Raw genomic sequence first — 16,210 nt, 5'->3', positions numbered from 1 at the left:
ATAGTGGTTTCTCTGGGGAACCATGATTTGTGGCTCCTTGAAAATTTTCAGCTACTGAGTTATATAGGAATGGGCAAGAAAAGTTAAAAATGAAAAGAACCCCTACCCTCCCTCCACCCTCTCCCCCCCCCATAAAAAAAAAATCTTGTAAATGAAGGCTCAGAGCATCACAGTGCTTTGGTAGAAGCTAGTTTCAATAGAATCAAAAGCCCTAAAGAAAAAAAAAAAACTGCTGAGAGAAAAAAAAAGGTCAAATCCACTAAGATCTGGTGCTTTAAAAATGTTTAATAATGAGATAAGCTTAGAAGATCTCTGAGGGCAAAAAAAAAATAAGGATTATAGAGTTAAGTAGTTGGTGTGGATGGTCAGACTGGATAGGCCATATGGTCTTTATCTGTCATCATTATCTGTGTTTTACCATCAGGTTCTCAATTTACTTGCAGATATAGGGCTCCTTTTATTAAGCCACGCTACCAGGGTTAACACATGTGACTTTTCATCACGCGATAATCCCCGCGCTGGCCTAAAAATTACTGCCTGCTCAAGGGAGGCATTAGCGACTAGCGCGGCCAGCAGTTTAACGCGCGGCTTGATGAAAGGAGCCCATAGTTGTTTATCTGTACTTCAAGTTTATTTATTTTTGATATACCATTTATCATACAGGTATCTAAACTGTTAACAATAAAATAGAATATATAAATTTACGTGACTTGTTATCAATGTTTTATTCACATAAACATTTTTTTATCTATACATGGATTTTCAGTTACACAGTTCTTATCTGGGTGTTAATCACTTCATTTTTAGTCCCTTATTTATATGTATCTAATTTAATATTATGATTTTAGTGACTTTTTTATTATTGTATTCTAGTTTTCTTTGAGTCTCTGATGGCAGCCCTTGCATGGTCAAAACACAACCTATGTTGGATCTTATGTGTGTTGTGTGTCTTCCACAGAAATAAAGCTTGTTAGACTATTGTCTTCTGGCTGATCTGCTGTTTATTGCCATATGTCTACAATAAAAAGGATTTGTCAATCAAGTCCTAGTCTTACCTATCAATTCAGAGTTTGGTGAGAGGCTTTAAAGGAAATACAGGCAGCTCCAGTGAATTCTTACCATACCATACAGTTTCTTATACCTTGCAAAATGTCATCAAAATTCAATGTGGTTTATAATACAGTTACACAAAAATACTTGTAAATAAGACCTAGGGCTCCTTTTACAAATGCGCGCTAGCTGTTACTGCCTCCTCTTGAGCAGGTGGTAGTTTTTCGGGTAGCGCGCGCTAATCCGGTGCGTGCACTAAAAACGCTAGCGCACATTTGTAAAAGGAGCCCCTAGTGTCCAAATCCTAGGATACTTATCATGAAACAACCCACTATACTTATATTATCATGTGGAGGTATTTAAATAAGAAATTAAAGAAGAAAATAATATAAAAAATTGAGAATTTTTCCCTATTGAGCAAAAAAGAAGTGAATAAAAAGAAGATTAAAACAAGACACTAATAATTTGAAAAACCTAAGATAATGAAGGTTTAATATAACCCCTGTTGAGTGGTAATATAAGTATAGTGGGTTGCTTTATGATAAGTATCTTATAATACAGATACCCACAAAAAAGATTCCACAAATTTAACAATTATTCAAGAATAATTAGAAAAAAAATATGTCTTCAATGTTTTCCTGAACTGATAATATGAATCAAGTTGGCCTAAACTTAATGGTAAACTATTCCAAACTTTGGGTCCTTTATATTCAAAAGTAGATTCATATAATCATTTATGACGAATAATGTAGTGGAGATGGAAAATTTAATTTAAAACACTGTATTGGTCTTGAATTATTAAAAAATCTCAAAATATTAATGTAAAAAATTAACCCCCTAGAACAGGGGTCTCAAAGTCCTTCCTTGAGGGCCGCAATTCAGTCGGGTTTTCATGATTTCCCCAGTGAATATGATTGAGATCTATGCGCATGCACTGCTTTCAATGCATATTCATTGGGGAAATCCTGAAAACCTGACTGGATTGCGGCCCTCAAGGAGGGACTTTGAGACCTCTGCCCTAGAATTTAATCCATATGTTTGTTTGCTAAAAGATTTATATACCACCCCTCGGAAACCATTGGAGTGGTTTACAAACATTAAAATCAGAAAAATAAAAGAACTCCAAAATTGACAGGAAAGTATCTAAGGAAGGAAAAAAAAGTGTCAATATCATTCCAGCCCTCCAACTGCAATTAAGGTTCCCCCCAAAAAAGGCTGCATAAAAAGATGGTCCTTGAGAAGAGCTCTAAACTTCATATAAGATTGTTCTGACTGGATGGGATGGAGTTCCACAGGAAAGGAACAACAGAAAAGAAAACAGAATGACAAGTACAGGTGACCTTTCTAGCATTTAGTTGTGTAAACTGAGGACTCCCCCCCACTTCACATAATTTTATTTACATCATGTTGTGGAGTGTTTAAACCATTCCCTTGACTCCTGCTATTTTTACTTTATCCAAGAAGAATTTTTGGACTTCTACTATTGTGGCATTCTTCTTTTTGTGTTCTTTTACACCTGATATTTGAAAGACATATTTAACAGGGAACCAGTGACATGGTCTTAGCGACATGCATGAGTTAACAATCTGATGGCTGAATTCTGGATAGATTGAAGTTTCTTAAGAACAAATGCTGGAAGACCACTGTAAATAATATTACAGTAGTCTAACTGAGGATACAAGTGCATATAAAACAGTCACACAGCAATTTCATCAATGTATGGACGAACAGATTTAATAAGTTGAAGTAAATTGAAACAGGATCTTGTAAAAGAGGAACTATGAAGTTGAAAAGTAAGAGCACTATTTGTCCAACCCCCTAAATATTTAAGAGAGGTAACTAGTTTTATCGGAGAACCTGAAAGATTAGGAGCAGTCACTGGTGAGGAAAGAGAACCAGTAACCCAAAGAGCTACTGTCTTATCTGTGTTTAGTACTAAACAGTGATTGACTAATCAGAGCTCAGGTTGAGGAATGATTGAACAGTACTAAGATTTGGATGAGAAGGATTAAGAGGAACAGCTAAAAGAATGTCATCTGCTTAAATGTAACTACGTGATGTGGTCTATAGCCTTATAGATAACCACCACACAAGTTGAATGCAAAAAATTAAAATCATAAATAAAAAAAAACAAACATTCAATAACATATAATGCCGGTATAGGGACCAATTTCTAAATTCAAGATGTATACAAAAATGATGGAGAAATACCTCTTTGTCACCAGGGGTAATTTTATATCCTAGGGACTAACCTGTCTTCAAAACTATTCAAGCAAGAAACACATCCTAGGACAGAAAAACTCCATACAGTTACATTGTTCAAACAACAGTCAAAACATTGTCCAAATCAGAGGTCTGCATGGGAACGGGATCGTGGGAATCCTGCAGGGGGATGGACCCGGCGTTCCTATCCCGAGGCCTACCTAATTTCTGGTCTGGTGTTGCGTGCCTACGTGCTGAGCTCACTGCCCACATGACAGACTGTTGCTGCTGATTCATCGAGAGGTGTCATCTGCAGGCTAGAGTGGGAGGACAGCTTGCATAATGGTAGAGCAGGAGGACAGAGTCCTCTTCTTCCCCCCCCCCCCCCAGGGCAAGGTCGCTGCATGAGCAGAAAGCATCAAGTTTCAAGTTTATTTGAATTTGATATTTCGCTTATTAGAAACTAAGCGAATTACATAATAAAAAAAATTATAGCATAAGACAAAGAGACAAGTTATTTTACATAAAAAATTTCAAGGGGCTGTGACAAACTGACAATACAGACGTACTAATATACACATAGGAAAGAACATTAGGAAGTAAAAGTTACATTTTGCTGTTTCCCAAAGGGAAGAAAAGGGATATGTGAAAGGTAGGGTCGAACATTAGGTTAGGGTAAGATGTAAGAGGAGATTTATGCAGTTTAGTTCTTCACGGAAAGAGTCGTTCTAAAGGTTAAATGAGGCTTTAAAGAGAAATGTTTTTAAATTAGTTTTAAATAAATTAAGATCTTTTATTTCTCTAATATATAGCGGGAGATTATTCCATATAAGAGGAGCCATGACTGAAAAAATGTCATGGCGTCTTGTTCCTATTATTTTCAGTGAGGGGACCATTAATAGCCCTTGTGTGTTAGACCGAAGTGAACGATTTGAAATATGAGGAATTAAAAGTCGATCTAAAAACTGTGGTTCATTAGTAGATATTATTTTATGTACTAGTAATGCTATTTTATATGTTATTCGTTGATTGATAGGTAACCAATGAGATTCAATCAAATAGGGGGTTACATGATCGTATTTCTTCCCTTGGTGAATTATTTTGATTGCAATATTTTGTATTATTTGTAAGCGTCTTTGATCCTTGTGAGTGATATTCATAAGAAGTGAATTACAATAATCTAGTTTGGATATTATGAGGGAATGTAATAAGATGTTTAGGGATTTTGGTTCCAGATATTTTGACATTGAGCGAATTAAACGTAGACGATAGAAACAACTTTTAACTATATTGTTAATGTGCTCTTGATAGGAGAATTTGTCGTCAATTGTTACTCCTAGTATCTTAAGTGATGTGACAAGTTCAATTAATGTGTTATCGATTGAAAAAGGAATAGAGAGCTTTAAATGGAAAGCTTGTTTAAATGGAGAGCTTGTTTAAATGGAAAGAATAAAGCTTTAGTTTTGGATATATTTAGCGCAAGCTTGTTCTGTGTTAGCCAATTTTTAATTTTTTCCAATTTTTGATTAATTTGAGTTATTTCGTTAGAATTTTCCGGGTTGACAGAGTGAATCAGTTGGATATCGTCAGCATAGGCATACGTCGTGAAACCTATGGATTGACTAAGACTGAGTAAAGGAGATAAAAAGATGTTAAATAGTAATGGAGACAAGATTGAGCCCTGAGGGATTCCATAATTGTGTGAGAATGGTATAGAGGAAGAATTATTAAAGCGTACTGTCGAGTTGCGGTCGGATAGAAAGGAAGAGAACCAGAGTAACGATGAATCGCTTATGCCTATTGATTGTAGCCTGTCTAAAAGGAGGGAGTGATCTATGGTGTCGAATGCAGCCGAGAGGTCAAGGGAGAAAAGGATGACTGAATTGTGGTGGTCTAAATTGTAAATGATGTTGGTGGTGAGCCCGATTAAAGAATATTCGGTGTTGTGATGTTTCCTAAAACCCGTTTGATTAGGGTGAAGTATATTAGTATATATCAGCACCGAAGTAAGTCTATTATTAGTAGGAGTAATATTGTCTCTAATCCTTTTCATGTATGTCATGAGAGCCTCGTGGAATCGGGTGGGATTTCTGTCCCCGCGCAACTCTCTAGTCCAAATATCTAAAGTTATAATTTTTAAAAAATGGAGCACTTATCTTTGTGTAAAGAGTCCACTTGATCACCAGTAGCACGAGCAGAAGTTAAAATATTTCAAAGCTTAGATAATGCTTCCAAAACTTTGTGGTCAGCCATCACCACTATATCTAAATATCCAAGCAATCTTAAATTGAATTCTCTTTTTCAATGTAACCAATGTAGTGCCTTCAAAAGTGGACTAGCATTCTCAAATTGATTCTGAAGTATCTGAAGTAAGTGTAATCTTTTATATTTCTTCTTTGCTAACCCACAATAAAGTTACAATAATCCAAATATGGAAATAAAACAGGCTTGAACCACAAACCTGAAGCTAGCTTGGCTTAAAACTTATCTTATTGTTCTTGATTGCCTTAATCTAAAGAAAAATGTCTTAACCAGAGATTCGATCTGATCCACAAAAGTAAGATCAGAATCAATAATATCTAACACTTTTGATGTTCTCTCAATCTTAAGTTTCTCTCCTGTCATCAAACTAATTCCATACAAGGAAGTGAATTATAGTCACCAAACCAAAGCAACCTTGTCTTTAGTTTATTAGGCTTTAAAATTTCTCTGTATCCACATGCTCAAAGCCTCTATAATGCTCCTGATATATTGTAAGGTATCATCAAAAGAATCCTTTACCAAACAAAGTACAAAAATGTCATCTGCATAAGAGAATACTGTACATAAAGCTGAAGAAAAGAAAATTTTATACCTATAGCTCTCCACACTTGAGAATTATTAGAACCCTTTCTTACTTCATATGTTCCATTCTTTAAGAATTCTGCAAACTGTTTCAAAACAATATCCCATAGACACAATTCATTTAATTTAAGGAGGAGCAGCGACTGATCTACTGCATCAAACACAGCTGAAATATCAAACTGCAATAAAATAGACTGTTTCCTGTTATTTAGATAAGATTTCATTTTTGATGTCAACTCTAATAAGATTCTGTACTATCCATAGCTCTAAATCCACGTTGGAAGTCATGGAAACCATCAATTAACAATTAGTTACAAATATTCTGATAATTGTAAATTAACACAAAATTCCAATAATTTGGTAGGCCCAAGATATTCCTGCTACTGGTCTATAACTTTCCACTTTAGTTAAATCTAATGTGAAGAATTTTGGTATTAGAGTTAATGCTATAGATCAGGGGTACCCACACTTTTTGGGCTTGCGAGCTACTTTTAAAATGACCAAGTCAAAATGATCTACCAACAATAAAATTTAAAAAAAAACACAAAGCACACTGAACGCATAGAAAATGTTAATTATCATTCATATTCCGGGGTTTTTCCAAAGAGGTCAAAGCAGATGACTATGCACTGTCACCTCAGTAACAACCATACAAAAATACACAAATATACCCCTCTCCCTTTTTACTAAACCACGATAGCAGTTTTTAGTGCAGGGAGCTGCGCTGAATGCCCAGCGCTGCTCTCGACGCTCATAGGCTCCCTGTGCTAAAAACCTCTATTGCGGTTTAGTAAAAGGGGACCATAGTGTAAAATATAGACAGCTAATATAAATTCAGACACATTTTGATCACTAAATTGAAAATAAAATCATTTTTCCTACCTTTGTTGTCTGGTGATTTCATGAGTCTCTGGTTACAATTTCTTCTTCTGACTTTGCACTCAATCTTTTTTCTCTTCTTTCTCTTTCTTTCTTCTTCCTCTCTCTCTGCCCTTTCTTTCTCTCTGCCTCCCTTTCTTTTTTTTCCTCTCTTCATGCCCCCTTTCTTTTTTTCTGTTTCTCTTCTTTCCTTCTGTCTCCCTGCCCTCCCCCAAGCCACTGCCACTGCCGGCACATTTGAAGAGCAAATGGTAGGTCAATTTATGCCAATGTATTGTTCTTGAATTGCTGAAGGAGAATGATACCTTAATATCAGATGATTAGTCCCTTGTAGACAATACAAGCAGTCTCGAAAAGTGTTCTTTTTTTCACTGGCAACCAGTGGAGTTATCGCAGCAATGGGCTGGCCTGTTCAAATTGGTGTACTTGAAAGATTAGTCTGGCTGCAGTGTTATGGAGCAGTTGTAAATGTTTGAATTCATTCTGTGATACCAGAATATAGAGAGCCTGTGCAACTAACCTGAAACTATTCTGGGATAAAATATAACTTATCGATCTAAGTTGTCTTAGCCTGAAGAAAAACATTCTGGACTCGTATCTGAATTTTGGAGATCAGATTGACTTAGTATTTAGAAAAATATCAAAAACTTTAGATTTCTTTTTTTTTAGTTTCTCTCCCGATACTAACATCAGTCTCTATGAGGAAGGGAATTGTAGTCACCAAAACAAAGGCTCTCTTTTTGTTTAGTTTAAGGAAGCCGCCACCAATGGATAACAGGCCCCAAAGCCGATGCCGACCCAAGCTCTCCCTGCTTCGGGGCCGACCAGCATTCCTCTCCCTGACGTCAATTCTGCCGTCGGGGAGAGGAAAGCTGATTGGCCCAAAATCGCGATGGACCTATTGGGGAAATGCTGCCGGGTCCTGCCTTCGCGGAAACTGAAAGTAGGCAGGACCCGGCAGCAAGAAGAGCAAATGCTTCACTAACCTGTCTCCTGCCTTAGCTCATAGTGAACGCTTGCTTCAGGACTCTCAACATGTGCGTGCCGGCTTCCCTTCTCTCCCCCCCCGGACATAACTTCCGTTTTTGGAGGGAAGAGAAGAAAAGCCGGCACTCGCACGTTAGAGCCCGGAGCATAAGTTCGCTACGGGCTGAAATCTCCAAGCCGGGTTTATTTTTATGTTCAGCAGCGGCGGCAGCAGCAACAGCAGATGACAGCTGGGCGGACTGCCTAGCTAAAAGGCCCTAGGGAGAACACTGGAGAGGAAGGCTGATCGGCCCGGTAGATCAGGACGGCAACACGAGTCTATCACGGAGCCTGGGATGGGCTCCACGATCGACTCGCGTTGCCTTCCTGAGCTACTGGTCGATCGCGATCGACGTATTGGGCACCCCTGCTATAGATGGTAAAGTTTTAGGATATATACCATTTCCGAAGGCTATATTAACAAAATCAGCCAGCCATACTAGAAAGTTAGAAGGAATATTTTCCAACATACTAGACGGATATACTGTACATCATCATCTCATTGCTAAATAATATTTGGCTACCTATGATTATATTAGCCTCAGTTATCTGACCTTCGCATATCTGATGCTCTGGATTAACCAGCATACCCTGGTAATATCACACATGGGTTTTTCCTTTTCTTTACCATTATTACTTTTGGTTAAAAGTCAATAGGTAAGACAGCTGGGTAAGATTCTTGGGAACATTAAGTTTTAAACTTTTTTTTTTTTTTTTTTTTACTGCTTCCTCTTTTGAAACATACTTTCAATAAACTTCTATTTTATCTCTCATCTGCCTTTTCTCTATTATCCAACTTCTTGATTATCCAACAGCCTGTTGGTCCTGTTTATCTCGGATAATTGAGACTCTACTATACTTTTTCTGAGGATCTGAGCTGAAAGAGGGCTTCGTTTTTTGGGGGGCCACGGTGGAAAGATACACAATTTAAATCTGTTCACGATCTTGGAGTATTACAGTATATGATGTTCCTTATTTGGCTTTTGCTTTCAGTTTTGCCTGAAAATGCCTGTGCATAGTTCCCACTTCCTCCTCCCTCCAACCCTGACCAAAAAGGGCCCCCCACCGGCTGTAGCTCCATTGTGAACTCACCCACCATGTCGTTAGTGGCTAGTGGAAGCAGGAGTGATCTCTACTTGATCCTGCCCATAGCCATATCCTGACAGTGGCTTCTGAGACTCAAGACTGCTGCTGTAGGTCGTAGCAGTCATTTTGAGACTGGAATTGGTATGGGCAGGAGTAATCCTCAGAAACCCTTGCCTGTGCAGGTTCAAATCTCAAAATGGCTCCTTTGGCTCAAATGATCTCCTTTGGCAGTCTCGGAACCATTTTAACTCAGGAGCTGGCTATGGGCAGGAGTAAGTAGAGATCATTCCTGCTCTCACTAGGAAGGGGCTGCCACCAAGGAGGAGGTTTCACGAGGGGTCTGCTGCCAGATGGTGGGTCCAGAAGGAGGCACTTTTTGGTCAAGTGGGGGTAGGGCCAGTTTCATTTTTGACTTTAGTTTTGGCCAAAACTGAGCTGCCCACTGTGAGCTCGGATTCAGTTTTGGTTGGGCTCTAGTGATTGATGGGATACATGAAGGAAATAGATCTTTAAGGCCTGGTAGCAATAAGAACGCATAAGAATTGCCTTACTGGGACAGACTGAATATTATTGAATGCATAATCCACCAGGGTTCAATAGGAAATTAATTACTAAGTTTTATTTTGCTTTAATATTTTTTTTAGGGTGTGGGGTAGAATATGATAATGCTGATCCTGGGTTGATAGCTAAGTGAGTCAGGATCTGGGCTTGGAGCTTGATGAGGATGGCAGAGTTTATAGGATTCAATTTCTATCTGTAACAATAGTCAGGAGCTTATGTATAAATTACTTCCTAGTGCATCGTGAGGGAGCCATATGTGGCTCTTCCCCAGGAGAAAGTGACATGGGAGGGGAAGAGTACAGGAAGCAGCTGCCAGGGAGTATGAGACGGGGCCAAAGCAAGGTTTAGAGCAGAGGTTCCCAACATGTGGTACACATACCCCAGGTGGTATACAGCGTGAGATGTATTCTGCCATTGCTGCTGCTGACATTTTGCCTTTCCTACCCCTGCCTAGCAGCAGCAGCAGCTTTTTCTTTATTTTAATTTGCCTGCACAGCCAGCATCAGCACAGCGATTCTCTCTGGCAGCCTTGAGGCCTTTGCTAGTTGGGTCCAACACCAATGATGCAACTTCCTCTTTCTTCAGAGGTGGCCTGACCTTGCAAAGTCCCTTAAGCTGCCAGAGAGAATCACTGCACTGATGGTGGCTGTGCAGGCAAGTTACAATACAGAAAGAGCTGCTGCTAGTCGCAGTTGCATAATATGGGGAAGAGGACCACCCCAGGTACCGTCTTGATGGGGGCGCCAGCTCCTCTCTTCTCCCCTATACTGCTTCAGCTCCTTGCTGGCATGAGCAGTATCTCCAACCACGGAACCAGGAAGTGATGTTAGAGGGAGAGTCAAGGCCATAGCGAGCAGCAGGTTTGAGATGCTGTTCTTGCCAGTGAAGAGTACAGGAGGAAGGGAAGGTGCATGGTGGGGGAGTGGAAGTTAGAGAAGAGGGGGGGGGGGGGCATCGCTGTCCTTTCTATGCCACTGGCTAGTTGGGAGAGGGGGTTCTCAATCTGTGTGTGATTTTTCATTTTCACTCAGTTTGTCAGAATGACACATCACCTTTCAAGGGGCCAGTTTATATAAGAATGAAATATAACAGATCATGCTAAGTATGTCTTGGTCTGTATGCCAGTTGCAGTGACCTGTATTTGTTATGTATTCCTAGTTAGTTACTGTTTAACAATAAAGGCCTAGATGCACTAAAGTCAGCGGTCCTCAAACGATCATCGCTAAACCGGTTTTGACTGGTTTAGCGATGTTCAGATTTGCCAACCCGAAGCAGAAAACGACTCATCACATGGTTTTCTGCAGGATCACTCATTTCTCTGATCCGGCCATGCAAATAAGGTCAATAATAGTGAAATACCATGTAAACTAGCAGAGTGATTGATGCTCTAACATGGCTTCCTGATGCACAAAAAAGGATCACTTTTAGTGATCTGAAAAAAGTGACTGGTCAAGACAAAAATATTTATAACATGCCAACCCTTTTTTTTTAATGGGTACAGATCCTGTGTGTGTGTTACACATGCACAATATCTGCCCTATTAAAGAAAAAGCCCCCCCCCCATCATGGTTCTCCCCGACATCCCATGATGAACTGACACTGGGGACTGACAACACCTCCCCCCCATGCCAGCAAAAATTGGCAGGAACGATGCCCACCTCACACTGGGCACTCCCCCAATAAAAAGGCAGGAGGGATGCTTACTCCCTCCTGCCACCAGATGCTCTCCTGAAACCCCCCCCCCCAGTACCTTTGAAGAGAGCAGGAAGGAGGCTCAGTCCCTCCAGCTCAGAGGCCCACCGGTCCAAAATGGTGGGCCTTTCCTTCCTTGGTGTGTCATAGAGAATGACACGGTGACGGTTTACCCGCGGCCACCGCATTTAAGCCGCGGGTCACCGCCGAAAACGGGGAAGAAAACTAGCAGTCGCTGCGGTGACGGGGACAAGGCCATTCACCGACCGCGGAAACGGTGAACAGGTTTGTCCCCGCGGGCCAATGTACCCCCTTCTAGGAACCGCTATTTACCGCCCGACGCCCGATTCACCCCCCCAGCAGGACCGCTCGCACCCCCACCCCGAACGACCGCTCGCACGCGCTCCCACCCGCACCCGCGATCGGAGCAAGAGGGAGCCCAAGCCCTCTTGCCCGGCCGACTCCCCGACGTCCGATACATCCCCCCCCCCGGCAGGACCACTCGCACCCCCACCCCGAAGGACCGCCGACTTCCCGACAATATCGGGCCAGAAGGGAGCCCAAACCCTCCTGGCCACGGCGACCCCCTAACCCCACCCCGCACTACATTACGGGCAGGAGGGATCCCAGGCCCTCCTGCCCTCGACGCAAACCCCCCTCCCCCCCAGCCGACCCGCGACCCCCCTGGCGACCCCCACGACCCCCCCACCCCCCTTCCCCGTACCTTTGGTAGTTGGCCGGACAGACGGGAGCCAAACCCGCCTGTCCGGCAGGCAGCCAACGAAGGAATGAGGCCGGATTGGCCCATCCATCCTAAAGCTCCGCCTACTGGTGGGGCCTAAGGCGCGTGGGCCAATCAGAATAGGCCCTGGAGCCTTAGGTCCCACCTGGGGGCGCGGCCTGAGGCACATGGGCCCAACCCGACCATGTGCCTTAGGCCGCGCCCCCAGGTGGGACCTAAGGCTCCAGGGCCTATTCTGATTGGCCCACGCGCCTTAGGCCCCACCAGTAGGCGGAGCTTTAGGATGGATGGGCCAATCCGGCCTCATTCCTTCGTTGGCTGCCTGCCGGACAGGCGGTTTTGGCTCCCGTCTGTCCGGCCAACTACCAAAGGTACGGGGAAGGGGGGTGGGGGGGTCGTGGGGGTCGCCAGGGGGGTCGCGGGTCGGCTGGGGGGGGCGGTCGTTGGGGGGAGGGGGGTTTGCGTCGAGGGCAGGAGGGCTGCAGTGCAGAACATAAGCCTTTCATTAAGACAATCCTGGTTCGCTTTTCCAAGTTAAAACAATTAGAAAAATATTTCTGGAGTGCTGTAATAAATTAAAATTAATAGTGCTCAGAACCCCCAAGGTAACTTCAGGCATCATTTTGAAGCTGGGGGGGGCGGTCGTTGGGGGGAGGGGGGTTTGCGTCGAGGGCAGGAGGGCCTGGGATCCCTCCTGCCCGTAATGTAGTGCGGGGTGGGGTTAGGGGGTCGCCGTGGCCAGGAGGATTTGGGCTCCCTCCTGGCCCGATATTGTTGGGGAGTCGGCGGTCCTTCGGGGGGAGGGATATATCGGACGTCGGGGGGGGGCATCAGGCTTTCAGGATGGGGACAGACCTTCAAGGGGGGACAGTGCAGGGAAGTCAGGGAATTTATATTAATTAATTTTTTCTCTGCGTGTTTTGTTTTTGTATAGTTATTAACTAATATTTAACTAAGTTTTAAAGTTTTAAAGAATGTTTCCTTTATACGTAAATAAAGAAAAGTGAATGGGATTGCAGTGGCGGTGACGGGGCGGTGAATGGGGTGGCAGTGGCGGTGACGGGGCGGTGAAGAGGATGGTGAGACGGGGACGGGGCGGTGACGGGGATGGTGAGACGGGGACGGGGCGGTGACGGGAATGGTGAGACGGGGACGGGGCGGTGACGGGGACCAATTTTTTCACCGTGTCATTCTCTAGTGTGTCATATGATACATGGAGAAGGGCCTAAGGCCCTGATTGGCTCAGATGCCTAAGGCCTACCATATTGGACCATCAAGGAGGGGAAGGCTTGCCATTTTGGACCACTAAGGAGGAGAAGCCCGTCATTTTGGACCAGTGGGCCTCCAAGCTGGAGGTGACCGAGCCTCCTTCTCCTGCTCTCTTCAGACCTTGAGTGGAGGTTCGGAGGAGTATCTGGTGGCAGGAGGAAGTGGGCATCCCTCTTGCCAGTTTTGGAGGGGGAGGTTAGAAGATGGTGCAAGGTGGGGGTGCCTGGTGCCCCCCACAGGCAGGAGGGAGTAGGCATCCCTTTTGCCAATTTTTTTCTTGCGCAATAGAGGGGGCAGCATGACCGGAGGGAGTGGGCATCCCTCCAGCTGATTTTTGCTGGTGCGGATGGGAATGAGTGGTTGTTCCCCAGTGCCGGTTCATTGGTGGGATGTCATCAGCGGGGAGGGGGGGGGTTATGGGGCAGATATTGTGCATGTGTAACACACACATAACATTTGTGCCCATAAAAAAAAAAAAAAAGATTTCCTGCCCCTGAATAGCTGACTGGCATGAGGCTTCCCCTGCTTCTCAACTGTTCGGGCTTCCCCTGCTGTCTCTGCGCATGTGTGAAAGTCACTCTCACAGCGATAAATTGGACAGGAGAGATGGGAATTACAAAGAAATCTCAGCTGGAATCATTTGCATGCAAAATTTTTGCGCATCAATAGCTCTCTTATAATCGGCCAAAAATCGGATCGGAGCGGACCCTTGCGGGCTTACATATCCTGTTTAGTGCATCTAGCCCAAAATGTCCTTTTCAGAATATCTGCTACTTGGAGGTACTCAGTTGAAAATGTTTTGATCTAGGAGGTACTTGGCTTGAAGAAGTTGGGAAACACTGGTTTAGAGAGCTCAGAGGAGAAGAGAAGAAGAGCGATTCCAACATGCCTTGATTGCAACCACTAGACATCTGCTTGGCTGAGGTAAGCCAACTACTTTTGCTGAAGTATGGTGAACCATGTTCTAGGGTCTGACCTGGGCCTAGACCTTATTAACTGACTAGAGAAAATTGTTGCAACCTGTATTTGGGACATGGCAGCCCTAGCCACGAACAGTATCTTAGGCCCATTTCAAGACTTTTGCTTTTGACTAACTATTTTTTTCTTTTCCATGAGCCTGTGAAGTAACTGGCTCAGGTTTCTGAATTAATAAAGAGTTCTGTTGTATCTTTCTTGTGTGCCTGGCTGTGTGTACACAGACAACCTCAGAAATCCGCTCAGGCAATTACTAACATATAAAAGCCCTGGTTGTTGTTTTTTCTTTAAGTTTAGTTTAAGATTACAAGATGTCCAGGAAAACCCGTACATGTCCTCTTTCTGTACGGATTTCCAAAATCCAGCAGTTTTACCATGGTTTGGAAGGCCCTGAGCTGCGTATGCTTAGAGGCCCTCCAGATGCGGCTCCGAGCTTGAGTCAGAAGAAATTAGGTTCATGTGGGGGCAGAACGGGGCAGGGCCACATGTCCTCTTGTTTTTAATGAGGAAATCTGGTAACCCTAGTTCAGCTGGTCCTCGTTGGAGAGGTTTTGGACAATATGGGGATTTTCTGCACATGCATTGGGGTTTTGACGGAGTACAAGCCTTCTGGGAAATCATAATAAGGTGAAATCATAATAAGGTGAAATCATAACAATCATACATGTTTGTTAGATTCTTACCCCCACTCCCCCAACTTTGTTGGGGAAATGGGATGAAGCCCTGGAATGTGCATTGTCTCCATGCTGGCAGATTAACTATTGCATATTTCTGGAAGAGCTGTCCTCAATTTATATTTTGGAGAGCTAAGCTTTGGGATATCACAAATCTTACTAGTACGGTACATGGTAAAAAAGCAGTCTACAAGATATTGGTGCTGATGCAAGAAAACCAAAAGGGTGCCTGTTTGAAGCCTACTGTATAAAGGCAGTATAAGTGCGTATATGTCTTTATAAAACAGACTCCCAGAACCACCCATGTAACATGTAAATGAATACACACATATTTACACCTTTGAAGCAGGTCTAATTGTGTGTACTGGTGTATATTATAAAATATGCAGGTGAATTTAAATTCTGCTCCTGCTCCATCCAAATGATGCCCCCAGAATTCCTGCACATGAGGCATATCTAAGTACATGCTGTATTCTCCACACACATATACTGTGAGGTAATTTTATAAAAGGCCTTTCCTACATGTAAAACAGTCTTTACATATGGAAAAATCTTTATAAAATAATTATCCCCTATAGTCTTATTTCAATCTATTCTCTTGTTATCCTACATTGGTTCTCAGCTTTATGCTTTACTTTATTGATTTTATAGAGCAAGTATACCTTATGTGCTTTTTTCTATGTACATGTTGCAAATTTGCATCCATTATATACAGAACGCTCAAGTTCAGTGTCTCACAACTTTTTTTTTTAGTTATGGCATGCAAAAAAAAAGAGGACACTTGGTCGTTGCCCCATTCCACCCCACCCCCACACCACCCCCATCTTCTCTTCCCTTAACTTGAGGCCACATCTAAAGGGCCTCCAAGCTTGTGCGGATGTCGACACAATGATGTCATACACATGCGCATGTTGTCATCATCTCAACGTCCATGCATGCTTGGAGGCCGTCCAGATGTGGCTCTGAATTCTCATGCTGGTGAACATTTACAGTTATGCAGTGGGGGCGGAGAGGTGCCGACAGTGACAAACTCACATTCTTGAATCCCTAGTGACATACCCGGAATCTCTTCATGGTGCCCTACTGTGCCACGGCACACACTTTGCAATACACTGCTCTACTTTAACCAAATAAAGGCTGAATTGATGTTTTACTTTGTTGCACTAATTTATCTTTCTTATTATCTATAATATAAAATATAGCAAAAGTC

General features: G+C 42.8%; 1 protein-coding gene across 22 annotated transcripts in view; it reads left to right on the top strand.

Moving 5' to 3' along the window:
- Positions 1-16,210, top strand: part of INPP4A (inositol polyphosphate-4-phosphatase type I A) — a 399,562-nt gene that overhangs the window by 42,863 nt on the left and 340,489 nt on the right. For 19 of the 22 annotated variants that reach the window (XR_004539925.1, XM_033949323.1, XM_033949336.1 and 16 more), the window contains one exon: positions 14,160-14,275. The exons of 1 other annotated variant lie outside the window; for it this stretch is intronic. The gene's annotated coding sequence lies outside the window, so the exon portion shown is untranslated. The remainder of the gene's footprint in view (positions 1-14,159; positions 14,276-16,210) is intronic. 2 more of the 22 variants (XM_033949317.1, XM_033949319.1) reach the window with 1 other exon arrangement.

Source organism: Geotrypetes seraphini, chromosome 6, assembly GCF_902459505.1.
Source record: "Geotrypetes seraphini chromosome 6, aGeoSer1.1, whole genome shotgun sequence".
NCBI classification, from domain to species: domain Eukaryota; kingdom Metazoa; phylum Chordata; class Amphibia; order Gymnophiona; family Dermophiidae; genus Geotrypetes; species Geotrypetes seraphini.
The sequence above is the reverse complement of the archived record's forward strand: the minus strand, read 5'-3'. Positions and strand labels throughout refer to the sequence as shown.